Source organism: Saccopteryx leptura, chromosome 2, assembly GCF_036850995.1.
Source record: "Saccopteryx leptura isolate mSacLep1 chromosome 2, mSacLep1_pri_phased_curated, whole genome shotgun sequence".
In the NCBI taxonomy this organism is placed as follows: domain Eukaryota; kingdom Metazoa; phylum Chordata; class Mammalia; order Chiroptera; family Emballonuridae; genus Saccopteryx; species Saccopteryx leptura.
The window spans coordinates 64,661,587-64,682,037 of record NC_089504.1 but is presented as its reverse complement, the minus strand read 5'-3'; the positions used below and the strand labels follow the sequence as shown (position 1 = coordinate 64,682,037).

Below are 20,451 nucleotides of genomic sequence, written 5' to 3'. Positions count from 1 at the left end.
TCTTTATCGTCTGCCCGAATCCAATGGGAACCTGCATGTGAATGGCCACAATGGCGGCTCCTGGCCTTACAGAGTGAAGGTAATAGACACACAAGTCCAAGAAACTCAGAGTCTCAAACAAGATGGACCCAAGGGGGCACACACCTAAGACACATCATAATTAAAACGTCAAAGGTTAAAGACAAAGAGAGAATCTTAAATGTAGCAAGAGAAAAGCAGTTAGTTACCTACAAGGGAGGTCCCACAGACTCTCAGCTGATTTCTCAACAGAAATTTTGCAGGCCAGAAGGGATGGACAAGAAATATTCAATATTCAAAGTGATGAAAAGCAAGGACCTACAACTAAGATTACTCTAACCCAGCAAAGCTATCGTTTATGATCAAAGGAAAAATAAAGAGTATCCCAGACAAGAAAAAGCTAAAGGCGTTCATCACCACCAAACCAGTCTTACAGGAAATGTTAAAGGTTCTTAAGAAGAAGAAGAAAAAAAGATAAAAAATATTAACAAGAAAATGGCAATAAATACATACCTATCAACAATGGAATCTAAAAGCCAAAATAAAGGAACAAAACTATAAAAAAGAAAAACCATTTATGATATATCAGATAATTAGAAATTTGATTGCTTGCTTAATGTATAAAGATAAAAGAATTATGATTTTTTCATATTAAAAATAGTTCTTATATTTTAGAGGTACATACAGAAATAATAATGGAAGAAATGATGTCTACAATGTGCTTCAAAATAACACAATAGTAGGGAAAACAGATGGCACAGAACTAACTATAGGTAATTACAGCTATTGAGGCTGCGTGATTACTTTATTATACTATTATGTCTGTTTTTGCATGTTCAAAATTCTACCTGAAAAAAGGTTTTTTATAGGATTTTGTTATATTTTACCTAGTACTTCTTAAAAGAGTGTTTTCAGGTTATTCAAACAAAAATATCAGAAAATAATATCCAAGATTTATAATTTTTTTTCACGTAGGTGTAAAAGCAAAGATATGTCATAAAATTTACTACAAATTTTTTTCTTTTGAAGCTACTAATCTCTAAATATAATTATACATTAACAGTTTAATTCATTTATATTCAAACAAAAAACAAAATCTCACCAATTATACTTAAAAATATCTAAAACAAAGTATTTCTTGGATGCCCAGAGTTATTATATATCTAAAATATCTAATCAAACGAAACACTCTCCTTTACAACACTCATTTGATCTGCAAGAATAAAATGCAATTTAAGAACTTACGAAAGATACCAGTTTACTTTTTATTTAATATAGATTTTTAAATATTTAATTTATAATCTCTAGTGCCAATTAGTAGTTCTAATTGTTTGTTGCCAGTCTAATCTTAACACTGTGTGGGTCCTTAGTATTCACATTTTTTCCTTTGACTTCCTTCATCTTTATAATGATGTTAAAACAGTGTACTCCATACTGAAATAATTTAAAGCAATGGTTTACACCTCAGGCTACAAGTTATAATAACACAGGGAACTTTTTATAAATATCAATACCTTAACCTACTCAAGGTCAAAGAAATAATATGGTCTGATAGAAACTTCAAAATAAATATTTTAGTGATGCTCAAATATACAAGGGAAAGATGATGCTCAAATATATAAGGGAAAGATTAACATTCATGAAAAGAACAAGAAATTATAAAAGAAAACCATTTCAGCAGAATATATGGGATAATGATAGTCTAGATAGAGATGAAGAGAATAATAAGCTGAAAGACAGTACTAAGGCATTCACCCAGATAGCAGCAACTATAAAGAAAACAAAAATTTGAAAATGTAATTAAGAGACAGAGAAAAGATTGTAAGACCCCTGTATGCATCTACTAGGCAATCAATAAGAACAAACATTGAAAACAGAAATAGCTGAAAATTTTACAAAACCAAATGAAGACATTATCAGGAATTAAATGGAGTAAAATAAACTTTTAAAATTCACATCTAGATATACCATAAGCAAACTATAATTCCTTAGAATATCATACATAAGGAAAAAAGGTGAATAACAACCAAAGACAAAAGGCAGATTATTTACAAATGAATAAAAATTAAACTGGCATCTTTTCAACAATAATTAATACTAGATGACAATGCAGTAATATCTTCAAACTGATGACAGAAAATAATCCAGGAAACAACATTTTTCAAGGGTGAGGGGAAAAAGGTATTTTCAGACATTCAAAGCTATATAAAGAAAAGATGTTAAACCACACACAGACTCTTACTAAAAGAACTATTAGTAGATATGGATTTTTTTTTATTTTTTTTAATTTATTTATTTTAGAGAGGAGAGGGAGAGACAGAGAGAGAGAGAGGAGAGACAGGAAAAGAGAAGGGGGGAGGAGCTGGAAGCATCAACTCCCATATACGCCTTGACCAGGCAAGCCCAGGGTTTTGAACCAGCGACCTCAGCATTTCCAGGTCGACACTTTATCCACTGCGCCACCACAGGTCAGGCAGTAGATATGAAATGTTTTTTATGAAAGGAAAACATAATTCAGACAGAGAGCATTTCAGTTACAACAGTAATCACCAAAATTGACTAAAAAAAAAAAAGCTTGTTAAAAAAGAAACACATAAAGGTGAAACTTTACATTAAAATAAGACGGTATTTGGTTCCTCCTTGCCTACTTAGTAGGAGATTTACTCAATAACTTGGAACTTTGCTGTAAAAGGTTTTATTTAAGCATATGTCAAAAATGTTAAAAGTAACCACTAAAAGAAAAGACTTACAATCTACAAAAAGGAAAAATATAAAGAAAATGACAAACAAAAATATAGTAAAAAAATTTTAAGTCCAAATGTCAGTATGTACAAATAAACCAATTAAACCTACCTTACATATGACAAAGGACATCAGATTGAATCTTTTTTAATCAGGATAAGGAAGATGTGGTACATATATACAATGGAATACTACTCAGCCATAAGAAACGGTGACATAGTATCACTTACGACAACATGGATGGACCTTGATAACTTTATACTGAGTGAAATAAGTAAATCAGAAAAAGCTAAAACTGTATGAATCCACACATAGGTGGGATACAAAATTGAGACTCACGGACATAGATAAGAATGCAGTGGTTACCAGAGCAAGGAGGGATGTGGGGGAGGAGGAGGGGTTGGGTATAAAGAGGGACAAATTATAAGGTGATGAAGGATGATATGACTTTGGGTGATGGGTATACAACATAATTGACTGTTCTGATGTGGAGATGTTTACCCGAAATCTATATACTGTTGATCAATGTCACCCTGTTAAATTTAATTTTCTAAATAAATTTAAAAAAAAGATATACAGTACTTAGAAGAGACAGATAACAAAACCCTACAGAAAGATTAACCAAAATAAAAAGACATTTTTCTCAATTTGACAGGGACAAAATGGCACTAATTCTTACTGATGATAAGCTGAACTATAAACTCAAAGAAGGAAACTTTAAAATATAAGTCAGTAAGTAATAGAAACCCCAACTGAAAAAAAAAGTAAAAGATATGAATAGATAAATATAAAAAATGGTAAATCCCACTTGTGAACAAGAAAATATAAATTAAAATAAGATACCAAATCATACCCATGAGGTTGGCAAAATTATGAAGTCTCAAAAGACCAAGTGTCATAGAGAGGACATAAAGCAGAAGAACCTTTCAAAAAACTTGTTTTGAAAAGCAATTATGCTACCTTTAATTAACCTGAAGATATACCTATTTTACAACCCAAAAATTCCATTTCTAGTATAGCTCTAGAGAAATAAACTGCAGAGCCCTGAGGAGCCACTGCGCCACCTCACCCACAGGTGTTGTAAAGTACCAAAAGCTACAGAATAAATATTAATATTTTAAGAGGCTTAAAGAACATTTTATTAATTTGGGTTAAGGTGTGCAGAGAAATTTTGTGAATGATCTCTGTACCGTGTGATTGGCATAAAACCAGGATGGCCCTTGGCATTGTATTATAAATGCGAAGGGAAGGAAAACATGGATTCCCTGACATTCCACCACATCTGTGGGGAAAGGGGTGAATGGCTAGCCAGGTGCAGGAAGAGAAAAGCCAAAATAAACCTTTTCTTATAGCAATGAGCCATTTGCGGGCATTTGTCCCCATGGAAACTATCTCTCCCATGTGAATGCATGCAGTTAATGTGTGTGACTCTGGACAAAGAGATAGCGGATAAACATTAGAAAATATAGGAATGTCTCTTAATATGTAAAGAGACATCTTTCTATCATTGTGTTGACTTACAAATTTTGTTTTCTCCAAAATGATGTATGGCTTGCAAATTGAACATGGTCCTATCATGTTAAAAGGCATATGGCTATAACCAATAGTGGTAAAGGGCTCCTAATTGCAATTTTTGCTTCTATACTTCCCGCTTGCAAAACTATAAAAACTAAAGTAGAACAAAGGGCCGGCGCGCTCTCCCTCAGATTTCTGTCGGAGTTGCCGCCACTTGGCCAAGCTAGACAATAAAGCTTTGGTGTGTACTTGACGGATTTTGTTCATGTCTTCAATGTTTTGAGTCCCTCCGGATTAGGCTTAACATAAACTAGTACATAATTTTCAGAATAGCATTATTTATAATAAAAAAGCAAGTAACTTTAATGTTCATCAGTTGAAAAAAATATGTAAATTGTAGAATTTCATACAATGCAAATACCATACTATACATCAATTTAATGATGAATGAACTAGAGCTATATGTATCAAAACATGGATAAATGTCACCAAAATATGTGAGGATTACAAATTTGTTGATCGATATTTATGCATGATACCATTTTACCATTTATTTAAAGTTCAAATTCAATTTAATAGTACCATATTACTTATTTATATACATATGTAGTAAAAGTTTAAAATATGCGGCCCTGGCCGGTTGGCTCAGCGGTAGAGCTTCGGCCTGGCGTGTAGAAGTCCCGGGTTCAATTCCCGGCCAGGGCACATAGGAGAAGCGCCCATTTGCTTCTCCACCCCCCTCCCCTCCTTCCTCTCTGTCTCTCTCTTCCCCTCCGGAAGCCGAGGCTCCATTGGAGCAAGGATGGCCAGGGCGCTGGGGATGGCTCCTTGGCCTCTGCTCCAGGCGCTGGAGTGGCTCTGGTCGTGGCAGAGCAACGCCCCGGAGGGGCAGAGCATCGCCCCCTGGTGGGCAAAGCGTTGCCCCTGGTGGGCGTGCTGGGTGGATCCCGGTTGGGTGCATGCGGGAGTCTGTCTGACTGTCTCTCCCCGTTTCCAGCTTCCGAAAAATACAAAAAAAAAAAAGTTTAAAATGTGCATGACAATGATACTAACTCCAAGTTAGTGGGCACCTCTAGTGAGGTAAAAGGGAGAGATACAGGAGTAGAAATAGGTAGATGAGCTTCAACTCTATCTATAATGTTTATTTCTCAAAAAAAAAAAAAAGATCTAAAGCAAAAAGTGGCCAAAAAACTGTCAGAACTGAATGGTAAATACAGGTAAATTAATTATTCTATTTTTCCTGACTTCCTATATATTAAGAATATTTTTAAAAAAAATCATAATACTAAAATGAAAAGAATAAAGGGAAGAATCTTTGGTTTAGGAGACAACTTGAAATAGAACTGGGTTTGAATCCTGACCCCAGTGCTCTTACTCTGAAGAAATTATTTAATCCTTCTAAGCCTCAATTTCCTAATCTCATCTAAAAAATATAAATAACAGCCTCTATTTCAGAGATATTATAAGGATTAAATGGGACAACCTATCTGAAATAATCTCACCCGAGATTAGCACTTGCCCAACTTTTCATACTTTACAAGACAATGCTGGAACTATTTGTCCCTCCTCCCCCCCCTTTATTTTCTTTTTTCCTCCAAACATAACAGGCTTTGAGAGTTAAAATGTATGGTAATTAATACATGTTGAAAAAAGAAACTGCTGAAAATTAAAACTTCTTATTGAAGTTGGTCACATTACCACCAAAGACATGATGTCTTAGTTTAAATGTTCCTAGAAGCAAAACTTGGTACAGGATTCAAATGAAACATTAGTTTTGAAGTTCAGGTAACATTAACAAGGAAATAGAGGTGATATAGGGAAGAGAAGACAGCCAATAAACTGCACTCTTAAATCAGCTACCACAGTTGGCTTAATCCCTCAGAAAAGCTCTAAGAAAACAGTGTAAAATATGTCTCAGAATTATCCCACCCAGGGCAGCTATAGTATTTATAGGATACCAAACACTGGGAGTCACTGGCTGAGTGACTTCTGGCCTGCCACAAGCACTGGAAGCATGGATTCCTACAGTTCCAAGAAAAAAAGTCAGCAGGTAGAAATGCAAATACTAACAAGATTGCTAAAGCACACAGAAGTTGCCAGAGGATAAGGGTGGAACATATCCATACTACATAATTATACTATTATTTAAAGAGCACAAAAGGTGAAAAAAGAGATGATACAATGTCAGATCTGGATTATTAGTTCAGAACTTGTTCTTCCTCAGTTTCCACTTGAAAACTAAATTACATTAATCTTAATTACATCAAACAGAACAAACCAAAAGTTTTCCTTTTTGTTTTCTTTCTCATATATATTTTGTATGGTCTTTAAAGAGTGAGTGTTCCCATTTTGTCAAAAATGGAATGTCCTCCTCACACAGCATAAGAAAAATGGATTCTAGATATAACAGCAAAATTAACTTACAAAAAAGTTTTAAAAAAGAGATAGCTACTACCTAACCAGGCAGTGGCGCAGTGGATAGAGCATAGGACTGGGACGCAGAGGACCCAGGTTTGAAACCCTGAGGTTGCCGGCTTGAGGCCGGGCTCATGAGCTTGAGCGCGGGGTTGCTGGCTTGAAGCCCAAGGTCACTGGCTTGAGCAAGGGGTCATTCACTCTGCTGTAAACCACCCCCCACCCCCCCATCAAGGCACATATGAAAAAGCAATCAATGAACAACTAAGGAACCATAACAAAGAATTGATGCTTCTCATCTCTCTCCCTTCCTGTCTGTCTGTCCCCATCTGTCCCTCTCTCTTAGTCAGAAAAAAAAAAAGAGATAGCTAGTTAAATGTTTTTATCTTACATTCACACCATCAAATCTATTATGCTACACACTTCAACTGAATGTAAATATTAGATTAAAATGTCTATAAAGTCAGTAATGGTAAAGACTATTAAATTAAACTCATTTAGTCTAAAGTCATAGGATAAATTTTGTCAAGACAGGGTTTTGAATGCTTTAAAACCAAAGTAATTTGGTTGTAAGAGGGGAGATGTTATATACTTTCATTATCCAAAACTTAGAAGTGTTTGTTGGAGTAAAAAGTCCCCTGTGAATCTGATACATTAAACCAAAAGATGGTAAACAAAAAGTGGTTGGTTACTTGCTCTTTCTCTACTTGTACATATACATACTTTTTCTTCATCTAAAATACATGTACAAAAGCTGTAATAGTATAAAAGAACTCCTTTTTGGAATAATGAGGAGGAACAGTGTCTAGGAAGATGCAAACATTTCATTTATTACATAAAAACATATGTATCTCCTATAAACAAAATTAAAAGCAAATGATGGATAGTTCCTTAAAATATAGATACTGTTAAATTCTGTTTGAATGTATATGATAGGCATTTAAAACCAAAATAGTATTGTTATACACACAGACAGGTCAGTGGACCAAAACAGCATCTAGAAATAAAACCAAGTATATATGGGAACTTAATATAATAATATTTCAATACAATAATAAAGCATATTTGTTTACAAAAGGCACTGGCATAACTGACAATACAACTAGAGAAAACATGCTAAACCAGTGATTTTCAACCTTTTTCATCTCATGGTACATAAACTACCAAAATTCAGCAGCACACCCAAATTATATATTTTTCAAACTGACAAAAAAAATAGGTATAATTTTGATCCTTTCACACCAGACGGCTATTGTTGCTTTGGCTATTGTCATTTTTTTATTTGACAACTTAAGGGAAAAGAGATCAGTGTCCTGACTGAATAGTCAAGTATTTAAAAATTCTTGTAGCACACTGGTTGAACAACACTGTGCTAAACCTATACTTTACATAAAAGTATACTGTATATAAATTAAATATTTAATGTAAAATATAAAGGAATCAAAATACTGAAAGAACCTTTGAGATGACTTTTACCTGGAATAGAAAATTTTTCTTATGCAAAATGAAAAACCCAAAATACATGTAACAAAAGTCACACAACTTAGTTGTCTAAGTCCTTTTTTATTTGGCTAATACAGTGGTATTTTTTATTCCCACTTGAGTTTCAATGCCTTTGGCAAGACATGCACTGTCCAGTTCCCCATGGTCTGCCCTTCTCTCTACTATCTTACATAACAAGTCTCTATATATTATACATTAATGACACTGAAGTCAATCAAGTTTTTTACCTCTAAAATAAAGAAAAAGATCCATTATCTTAAATTTCTTATTTCTCTAGAGAAATGAATCATAAACAAAAGCAAAAGGCAGACTGAGAGAAAATATGTTTAATTCACTTGTCAAACAAGGAGTATCCAAACAAAGAGCTCCACAAACTGATAAAAGACAATCCACGGTCCTGGCCAGTTGGCTCAGGGGTAGAGTGTCAGCTCAGCGTGTGGATGTCCTGGGTTCAATTCCCAGCCAGGGCATATAGGAGAAGCACCCATCTGCTCCTCCACCCCACCCCTCTCGCCTCCATCTATCTATCTCTTCTCTCCTCCGGCAGCTGTGGCTCGATTAGAAGCGAGCTGATCCCAGGTGCTAAGGATGGCTCCATGGCCTCCACCGCAGGCATAAATTATGGCTCTGGTTGCAACGGAACAAGCACCCCAGATGGGCATAGTACTGCCCCCTAGAGTGGGCTTGCCGGGTGGATCCCGGTCCAGGTGCATGCGAGATTCTGTTTCTGCCTCCCCACCCTTATTAAAAAATAAAATAAAATGTTAATTAAAAATTAAAGAAATAAAACTAAAATTAAGCATAACAAAAATCTAAAAATTATTTCAAGTTAGAGTAACTGTCAGTAGGAATCAATTTCTATAATTAGTTATATATGCCTTTATTTCATTTCTCTTTATATTTCTATCCTAATTCTTTAAAAATGACATTTAAAAAAATCATTTTTCTTAGCTCTTCTTAATGCTCTTCTGATTCATCTCCTTGTATATTTGAAATTGGACATTTCCACTAATTTCTTGGTGTGCTTTAAATCCATCCATTTTGATTACTTTTATACCAAAAAAATCTTTCACATGTATACATCTTTTCCAACCTAGTATCTAAGCAAAAAACAAAGGAAATAAAGACTGATAAACTTGACTACATAAAGTTATAAACATTATAATCAAGTTTTTCTCAATTGAGAAAAAAACATGCTACAAATGTATAATACAGTTATACAAATAATCCTTACAAATCAATGAGAACATGAACAACGAACATGAATAAGCATTTCACAAAAGAAATGCAAAATTCCCTAAAATAAAGACATGATCAACATCATTAATAATTAGAGAAAAGTAAATAAAAATGAAATATTGTTTTATCCTTATTAAACTGGCAAAAATTAAGACTGGCAATACTGTTGGCAAGGATAGAAAAGAGTATTTAAAAAGGACAAGAGCACAATAGTAGGATGTGTATCAAAGAATTCTATGAAACACTGTTAATAATAATGAAAAACTTTGAAATGACATTAAAGGGAGCTGCTAACTCCCTTTATGGTATACACAGCTAGTAGAATAGTATGAAGACAATGCTTGACCAGGTAGTGACAAACTGGATAGAGTGTCAGACTGGGACACAGAGGACCCAAGTTCTAAACCCGAGGTCAATGGCTTGAGCATGGACTCATCCGGCTTGAGATACAAGATCACCAGCTTGAGCGCAGGGTCACTGGCTTGAGCATGGGATCATAGACATGACCCCATGGCTGATGGCTTGAAGCCCAAGGTTGCTGACTTGAGCAAGGGGTCACTTGCTCTGCTGTAGCCCCCCATCCTGTCAAGGCACATATTAGAAAGTAATCAATGAACAACTAAGGTGCCGCAACAAAAAATTGATGCTTCACATTTCTCTCCCTTCCTGTCTGTCTGTCCCTATCTGCCTCTCTCTCTGTCACAAAAAAAAAAAAAAATTACAGTATGAAGACAATAAAAACGATATCCATGGCTTCCATTATAACCTTAGCATTATATTCTATGCATAGCACAAAACTGAAATCAAGTATTTATTGAATAATTGTCACATTAATGATTTATTTAATAAGTGATTAAACATTGAGTGATTTTTCAGTATGTAGGTGGTAAGTGACTGACCAACTAAGTGATCCGTGAGAAATCAATTAACCAACTGAGTGAGTGGCTTGAGTGACTGATTGATGAGCTAAATGACTGACCCTACAGGATGACCTTATTCATTTAAAACTGGATTTGAATTTCTCACTATACACCACATCCAGAAAGGTATTAAAAAATTTGTTAAGCAAGTTCTGTCAATCACATGAAATCTTTTTTTGCTCCTTTCATTGACAAATGTAAATTTTAAATGACTAATTTAGAAATACTTCCTGATTTAGAAATCACAGTATAGTTTCACAGCAGCCAATGTTAGAAAAGAAGCCTGGAAATAGACCCAACTATATAATTTAAAACACTACCATTTCATAGCAGCAGAGAAAAGACGGATTATCCCATCTTTTCAAACACAAATAGTGTTTGAACAACTAGACAACCATCTGAGGGGAAAAGGTTGAATCCATCTTATACCTTGCAACAATATAAATTCCAAATAAATCAAAAAGAAAAAAATAGGCTGCCCTTGTCAGATAGCTCAGTTGGTTAGAGCTTTGTCCCAAAGCACAGAAGTTGCTGGTTCAATTCCTGGTCAGGACACATCCAGGAACAGATCTATGTTCCCCCTCCCTCTTTCTTTCCACCTTCCTCTACCCCTAATTAATAAACAAAACTTTTTTTAAAAGAAGAAAAAGGTGCTCGCTTTGGCAGCACATATACTAAAATTGGAACAATACAGAGAAGATTAGCATGGCCCCTGCGCAAGGATGACACACAAATTCATGAAGCGGTCCATATTAAAAAAAAAGAAGAAGAAGAAGAAAAAGATGGAAGTTTTCCAAAATATAATTTCAGGGTTAAGAAGGGGCCTAAGTAGGAGGAAATAATAAATTATTACTGTTTTTTTTTGTGGGGTGTTTTACCTTTTTTTTTTTTTTTTTTACTTTTTACTCTTTATTAATTCTAATTAGTGCTATCAACAAGACCACCCTCAGATGCCAATAAGAAAGAGGAAATCGAATATTATGGATACAAAAGATAGAGAGGTAACACAAATAGATGTGGAAAAATCTATGGAGAAAAGATTTAACATATTGGAAGCCTTGGAGCTAAATGACAGAGAATTTAAAATAGAAATCTTAAAAATACTCAGAGATATACAAGAAAACACAGAAAGGCAATTTAGGGAGATCAGAAAACAACTCAATGAACACAAAGAATATATTACCAAGGAAATAGAAACTATAAAAACAAATCAAACAGAAATGAAAAACTCAATTCACGAGCTGAAAAACGAGGTAACAAGCTTAGCTAACAGAACAGCCCAGATAGAAGATAGGATTAGTGAAATAGAAGATAAGCAACTTAAGGCACAACAGAGAGAAGAAGAAAGAGACTCAAAAATAATAAAAAACGAGAAAACCCTACAGGAATTGTCTGACTCCATCAGAAAGAATAACATGAGAATAATAGGTATATCAGAGGGAGAAGAGAAAGAAAATGGAATGGAGAATATACTCAAACAAATAATAGACGAGAACTTCCCAAGCCTGTGGAAAGAACTAAAGCCTCAAATTCAAGAAGCAAACAGAACACCGAGTTTTCTTAACCCCAACAAACCCACTCCAAGGCACATCATAATGAAGATGACACAAACCAATGACAAAGAAAAAATTCTCAAGGCAGCCAGGGAAAAGAAGAGTACAACATATAAAGGAAGGCCTATTAGATTATCATCAGATTTCTCAGCAGAAACTCTACAAGCTAGAAGAGAGTGGACCCCAATATTTAAAGCCCTGAAAGAGAGGAACTTTCAGCCAAGAATACTATACCCATCAAAGCTATCCTTCAAGTACGAAGGAGATATAAAAACATTCACAAATACAGAAAAGATGAGAGAATTTATCAGCAGAAAGCCCCCACTCCAGGAAATACTAAAGGGGGTTTTCCAACCAGATTCAAAGAACAAAAGAAAACAAAACCACAAGTAACAGCTCCACCAAGAACACAATAAAACCAAACTTAAACTGTGACAACAAAAGAAAAAAAGGGGGGGAGAGGATGGAGATTAACAGTAGCAAAGGACGATGAAGTGCAGAAATACTCATAAGATAGGGTACTACAATGAATATGGTAGGTACCCTTTTCATTACTTAATGGTAACCACCCTTGAAAAAACCACCACAAAAACACTTGACTTAAAAAAGGTAGCAACAGAGGAAAGAAGAATGGAATACAAACAAACAAAAACAAATGATAGAAAAACAAAAGAGAAGAATCAAACAAGATACAAAACTAACAGAAAGCAATTTATAAAACGGCAATAGGGAACCCACAAGTGTCAATAATTACACTAAATGTAAATGGATTAAACTTACCAATAAAAAGACACAGAGTAGCAGAATGGATTAAAAAAGAAAATCCAACTATATGCTGCCTACAAGAAACACATCTAAGCAACAAGGATAAAAACAAATTCAAAGTGAAAGGCTGGAAAACAATACTCCAAGCAAAAAACACCCAAAGAAAAGCAGGTGTAGCAATACTCATATCTAATAATGCTGACTACAAGACAGAAAAAGTACTCAGAGACAAAAATGGTCATTTCATAATGATTAAGGGGAAGTTGAATCAAGAAGACATAACAATCCTTAATATATATGCACCAAACCAAGGAGCACCAAAATATATAAGACAGCTACTTACTGACCTTAAAACAAAAACTAACAAAAATACAATCATACTTGGAGACCTCAATACACCGCTGACGGCTCTAGATCGGTCATCCAAACAGAGAATCAATAAAGATATAGTGGCCTTAAACAAAATACTAGAACACCTGGATATGATAGACATCTATAGGACACTTCATCCCAAAGCGACAGAGTATACATTTTTCTCTAGTGTACATGGAACATTCTCAAGAATTGACCATATGTTGGGCCACAAAGACAATATCAGCAAATTTAGAAAAACTGAAATTGTACCAAGCATATTCTCTGATCATAAAGCCTTGAAACTAGAATTCAACTACAAAAAAGAGGGGGAAAACCCCACAAAAATGTGGAAACTAAACAACATACTTCTAAAAAATGAATGGGTCAAAGAAGAAATAAGCGCAGAGATCAAAAGATATATACAGACAAATGAAAATGAAAATACGACATATCAGAATCTCTGGGATGCAGCAAAAGCAGTAATAAGAGGAAAGTTCATATCACTTCAGGCCTATATGAACAAACAAGAGAGAGCCCAAGTAAACCACTTAACTTCACACCTTAAGGAACTAGAAAAAGAAGAACAAAGACAACCCAAAACCAGCCGAAGAAAGGAGATAATAAAAATCAGAGCAGAAATAAATGAAATAGAGAACAGAAAAACTATAGAAAAAATCAATAAAACAAGGAGCTGGTTCTTTGAAAAGATCAACAAAATTGACAAATCCTTGGCAAGACTCACCAAGGAAAAAAGGCACAGGACTCAAATAAATAAAATCCAAAATGAAAGAGGAGAGACCACCACAGACATCATAGATATACAAAGAATTATTGTAGAATACTATGAAAAACTATATGCCACCAAATACAACAATCTAGAAGAAATGGATAAATTCCTAGAACAATACAACCTTCCTAGACTGAGTCATGAAGAAGCGGAAAGCCTAAACAGACCAATCAGCAGGGAGGAAATAGAAAAAACTATTAAAAACCTCCCCAAAAATAAAAGTCCAGGCCCAGACCGTTATACTAATGAATTCTATCAAACATTCAAAGAAGACTTGGTTCCTATTCTACTCAAAGTCTTCCAAAAAATTGAAGAAGAAGCAATACTTCCAAACACATTTTATGAGGCCAACATAACCCTCATACCAAAACCTGGCAAGGATGGCACAAAGAAAGAAAACTACAGACCAATATCTCTAATGAATACAGATGCTAAAATACTAAACAAAATACTGGCAAACCGAATACAACAACATATTAAAAAAATAATACATCATGATCAAGTGGGATTCATCCCAGAATCTCAAGGATGGTTCAACATACGCAAAACGGTTAACGTAATACACCATATCAACAAAACAAAGAACAAAAACCACATGATCTTATCAATAGATGCAGAAAAGGCTTTCGATAAAATACAACACAATTTTATGTTTAAGACTCTCAACAAAATGGGTATAGAAGGAAAATATCTCAACATGATAAAGGCCATATATGATAAACCATCAGCCAACATCATATTAAATGACATAAAACTGAGGACTTTCCACCTTAAATCAGGAACAAGACAGGGTTGTCCACTCTCTCCGCTCTTATTTAATGTGGTTCTAGAAGTTCTGGCCAGAGCAATCAGACAAGACAAAGAAATAAAAGGCATCCATATCGGAAAAGAAGAAGTAAAGGTATCACTTTTTGCTGATGATATGATCCTATACATCGAAAACCCAAAGGACTCCACAAAAAGATTATTAGAAACAATAAACCAATACAGTAAGGTCGCAGGATACAAAATTAACATACAAAAGTCCATAGCTTTTCTATATGCCAACAATGAAATATTAGAAAACGAACTCAAAAAAATAATCCCCTTCACGATTGCAACAAAAAAAATAAAATACCTAGGAATAAACATAACAAAGAATGTAAAGGACCTATATAACGAAAACTACAAGGCATTGATTGCTAAGAGAAATAGAAAAAGACACAATGAGATGGAAAAATATTCCTTGTTCTTGGATAGGAAGAATAAATATAATTAAAATGGCCATATTACACAAAGCAATATATAAATTTAATGCAATTCTCATCAAAATTCCTATGACATTTTTTAAAGAAATGGAACAAAAAATCATCAGATTTATATGGAACTATAAAAAACCCCGAATAGCCAAAGCAATCCTAAGGAAAAAGAATGAAGCTGGGGGCATTACAATACCTGACTTTAAACTATATTATAGAGCCACAATAATCAAAACAGCATGGTATTGGCAGAAAAATAGACACTCAGACCAATGGAACAGAATAGAAAGCCCAGAAATAAAACCACATATATATGGTCAAATAATCTTTGACAAAGGGGCCAACAACACACAATGGAGAAAAGAAAGCCTCTTCAACAAATGGTGATGGGAAAACTGGAAAGCCACATGCAAAAGAATGAAACTCGACTACAGCCTGTCCCCGTGTACTAAAATTAATTCAAAATGGATCAAAGACCTAAATATAAGACCTGAAACAATAAAGTACATAGAAGAAGACATAGGTACTAAACTCATGGACCTGGGTTTTAAAGAACATTTTATGAACTTGACTCCAATGGCAAGAGAAGTGAAGGCAAAGATAAATGAATGGGACTACATCAGACTAAAAAGTTTTTTCTCAGCAAGAGAAACTGATATCAAAATAAACAGACAGCCAACTAAATGGGAAATGATATTTTCAAACAACAGCTCAGATAAGGGCCTAATATCCAAAATTTACAAAGAACTCATAAAACTCAACAACAAACAAACAAACAATCCAATAAAAAAATGGGAAGACCGCCCTGGCCGGTTGGCTCAGCGGTAGAGCGTCAGCCTAGCGTGCGGAGGACCCGGGTTCGATTCCCGGCCAGGGCACACAGGAGAAGCGCCCATTTGCTTCTCCACCCCTCCGCCGCGCTTTCCTCTCTGTCTCTCTCTTCCCCTCCCGCAGCCGAGGCTCCATTGGAGCAAAGATGGCCCGGGCGCTGGGGATGGCTCTGTGGCCTCTGCCTCAGGCGCTAGAGTGGCTCTGGTCGCAACATGGCGACGCCCAGGATGGGCAGAGCATCGCCCCCTGGTGGGCAGAGCATCGCCCCTGGTGGGCGTGCCGGGTGGATCCCGGTCGGGCGCATGCGGGAGTCTGTCTGACTGTCTCTCCCCGTTTCCAGCTTCAGAAAAATGGAAAAAAAAATAAAAATAAAAAAAAATAAAAAAAAAAATGGGAAGAGGACATGAACAGACACTTCTCCCAGGAAGAGATACAAATGGCCAACAGATATATGAAAAGATGCTCAGCTTCATTAGTTATTAGAGAAATGCAAATCAAAACTACAATGAGATACCACCTCACCCCTGTTAGATTAGCTATTATCAACAAGACAGGTAATAGCAAATGTTGGAGAGGCTGCGGAGAAAAGGGAACTCTCATCCACTGTTGGTGGGACTGTAAAGTAGTACAACCATTATGGAGGAAAGTATGGTGGTTCCTCAAAAAACTGCAAACAGAACTACCTTATGACCCAGCAATCCCTCTACTGGGTATATACCCCAAAACCTCAGAAACATTGATACGTAAAGACAGATGTAGCCCCATGTTCATTGCAGCACTGTTCACAGTGGCCAAGACATGGAAACAACCAAAAAGCCCTTCAATAGAAGACTGGATAAAGAAGATGTGGCACATATACACTATGGAATACTACTCAGCCATAAGAAATGATGACATCAGATCATTTACAGCAAAATGGTGGGATCTTGATAACATCATATGGAGTGAAATAAGTAAATCAGAAAAAAACAAGAACTACATGATTCCATACATTGGTGGAACATAAAAACGAGACTAAGAGACATGGACAAGAATGTGGTGGTTACCAGGGGTGGGGGGAGGGAGGACATAGAAGAGGGAGAGAGTTAGGGGGAGGGGGAGGGGCACAGAGAACTAGATAGAGGGTGACGGAGGACAATCTGACTATGGGCGAGGGGTATGCAACATAATTTAATGACAAGATAACCTAGACATGTTTTCTTTGAATATATGTACCCTGATTTATTAATGTCATCCCATTAACATTAATAAAAATTTATTAAAAAAAAAAAAAGAAGGGAACTAAGTAGATTTTTTTAAGTAATAAAAGGAATGATAAAGTAATAAAAGGAGTGCACAGCAACAACAAAAATAAAAACCACACTATAAACAGAGTCAGCTTGACCTGTGGTGGTGCAGTGGATAAAAACATCGACCAGGAACGCTGAGGTCACCAGTTTGAAACCCTGGGCTTGCCTGGTCAAGGCACATATGGATGTTGATGCTTCCTGCTCCCCTCCTTCTCTCTCTCTCTGTCCCTCTCTCTCTCTCTCTCTCTGTCCTCTCTCTAAAATGAATAAATTAAAAAAATCTTTTAAAAAAATCTTTAAAAAAACAGTCAAAAAGATTAAAAAGACAACCTGAGGAAAATATTTACCATTCATTTATCAAACCCAGAGCTATTTTTTTTAGTCTAGAAAGAGCTCTCATAAATCAAAGTAAAAGGTCAACAACCAGACAGAAAATGGGCCAGAATATGAGGGAACAGTTCCCAGAAAAGAAAAATTCAAAGCAAATTAAAATGGTGCGATTCCACTTTTCACATCTCAAATTGATAAATATCAAACCATCTGAAAACAGTTGTAGAAAAGTAAAAGCTGGCATTTCTATGGAGATCAATTTGGCAATATTTATTGAAATTAATAACACGTATCACTTTTAAATTAGCAATTCTTCTTCTATATAATTTAGTTATGGTCCTACACATGCAAATTGACATACGTACAGAGATATTTCTTACTTTTTAGATTCTAAAACATTTAACATGTCACCTGTTCAGAGTAAGTAAAATTTTTGAGAGAATAAATGTAAGACACAAATACAGACAACCCTTTCAAAGAAGTGGAAAATGTGGCAGTAGCTTGAAGAGAATGTGTCAAGTAATAGCATTAAATTAGGAATTGGCAAACAAATGATCACAGGTCAAATTCAGCCAGTTGCCTGTTTGTAAATAAAGCTTTGTAAATCCTTTCATTTTTGTATTGTCCTTGGTTGCTTTTGCACCACAAAGGCAGAATTGAGTAGTTGCAATAGGAATAATCTTGCCAGCAAAGCCTAAAGTATTTAAAATATTAGGCCCTGGCCGGTTGGCTCAGCGGTAGAGCATTGGCCCAGCGTGTGGAAGGCCTGGGTTCGATTTCCGGCGAGAGTACACAGGAGAAGCACCCATCTGCTTCTCCACCCTTACCCACCTCCTTCCTTTCTGTCTCTCTCTTCCCCTCCTGCAGCCAAGGCTCCATTGGAGAAGTTGGCCCGGGCACTGAGGATAGCTCCATGGCCTCTGCCTCAGGCGCAGGAATGGTTCTGGTGGCCCTGGCCGGTTGGCTCAGTGGTAGAGCGTCGGCCTGGCGTGTAGAAGTCCCGGGTTCGATTCCCGGCCAGGGCACACAGGAGAAGCGCCCATTTGCTTCTCCACCCCTCCCCCTCTCCTTCCTCTCTGTCTCTCTCTTCCCCTCCCATAGCCGAGGCTCCATTGGAGCAAAGATGGCCCGGGCGCTGGGGATGGCTCCTTGGCCTCTGCCCCAGGCGCTAGAGTGGCTCTGGTCGCCACAGAGCGACGCCCCGGAGGGGCAGAGCATTGCCCCCTGGTGGGCAGAGCGTCGCCCCCTGGTGGGTGTGCCAGGTGGATCCTGGTCGGGCGCATGCGGGAGTCTGTCTAACTGTCTCTCCTGGTATCTAGCTTCAGAAAAATAAAAAAATAAAAAAAAAGAATGGCTCTAGTTGCAACAGAGCTACACCCCAGATGGGCAGAGCATCGCCCCCTGGTGGGCGTGCCAGGTGGATCCGGTCGGGTGCATGCAGGAGTCTGTCTGTCTGCCTTCCTCTACTTCTCACTTCAGAAAAATACAAATAAAATAAAATAAAATATTTAATACTAGAAAAACTTTGCCAACCCTGGTTTACATCAGTCTGGTCCCCAAACCAACATCATCAGCATTACCTGGGAACTTGTTAGAAATGTAAATTCTCAGGTTCCACTCCAGACCTCCTGAAAGAGAAACTCTGGGAATGGGCACAGCAATTTGTTTAAACCAGCCCACTAGGTAATTTTTTTTAATTAAGTGAAAAGCAGGAAGCAGGGAGGCACACAGACTCCCCCATGCACCTGACCCCGATCCACCCAGCAAGCCCCCTACAGGGGGCTCTGCCCATCTGGGGCCACTGCTCCGTTGCTGGGCAACCCAGCTATTTCAGCACCTAAAGCAAGGCCATGGAGTCATCCTCACAATCCAGGGCCAAACTGCTTGAATCATTCGAGCCAAGGCTCTGGGACAGGAGGAGAGAGAGAGAGAGAGAGAAAGGAAAGGGGAAGGGGGTGAGGTAGAGAAGTAAATTGTCACTTCTCCCATGTGCCCTGACCAGGAATCAAAACCTGGAATATCCACATGCCAGGCCAATGCTCTATTGCTGAGCCAACTGACCAGGGCTTAGGTAATTCCATTAAGAACCCCTGGGTTAGGAGACAATTCTAGTATATCCAGGAATAGATGAAGACCCATCTGAGGTTTGTGTTCACAAAAGTAGAGGGCCTTGAGAAGATTTAATGGAAGCCTAATAAACCTTACCAGACCAGGCTGAAAGGAAAGTGAGGAAAATACTATTGAAGGATCAATTAAAGGAGATCCTTGTTATGCAGTAGTGGAAAGCTTGGCAAAACTATCCGCTACAGTAACACGGCAAATAAAATATATACAGTTGACCCTGAACAATACAGGAGTTAAGGGTGCTGATCCCTGTACAGTCAAACATTTGCGTATAACTTTCAACTCCCCCAAAACTTAACTATGAATAGCCTATTGTTGACCAGAAGCCTGACCAATAACAGAATCGATTAACAAATACTTTTATAAGTTTCATATACATATTCTTAAAATAAACTAGAAAAAAGAAAATTAAGGAAATCATAAGGAAAATACATTTACAGTACTGCATTTATCAATACAGTAAGTTTATGTCATCTGATGATTATTTATTACACAGTAAGTGGCAGTGGATCATCATAAGAGGCAGTGAATCATCATCAAGATCTTCATCTCCATCTTCACATTGAGCAGGCTAAGGAGGAGAAAAAGTGTAGGCTTTGATGCCTCAGGGGTGGCAGAGGCAGAATATGTGGAGGAAGTAGAAAGGGAGGCAGGAGAGGCAGGCACCCTTGATACAACTTTATGGAAATAGATTGTGATTTGTCTGGTTGTTCTGCTTTTTCATTTCTCTAAAAATGTTTCTACATGGTACCAATCTGTCTTCCACTGTTTACTTTCAGAGCCAGTATCATGGAAGGGTCCATGTTGTAAAAGAAGTCAAAAGCAGTC

General features: G+C 36.7%; 1 protein-coding gene and 1 non-coding gene across 4 annotated transcripts in view; one reads left to right on the top strand and one right to left on the bottom strand.

Annotated features, from left to right (window-relative positions):
* JAK2 (Janus kinase 2) overlaps nt 1–20,451 on the bottom strand; it is a 128,212-nt gene that overhangs the window by 93,898 nt on the left and 13,863 nt on the right. The gene's annotated exons all lie outside the window — the stretch shown is intronic.
* LOC136396439 (U6 spliceosomal RNA) lies at nt 11,003–11,109 on the top strand. Its single transcript, XR_010749726.1, has one exon. It is a non-coding gene; the product is annotated as a U6 spliceosomal RNA (small nuclear RNA).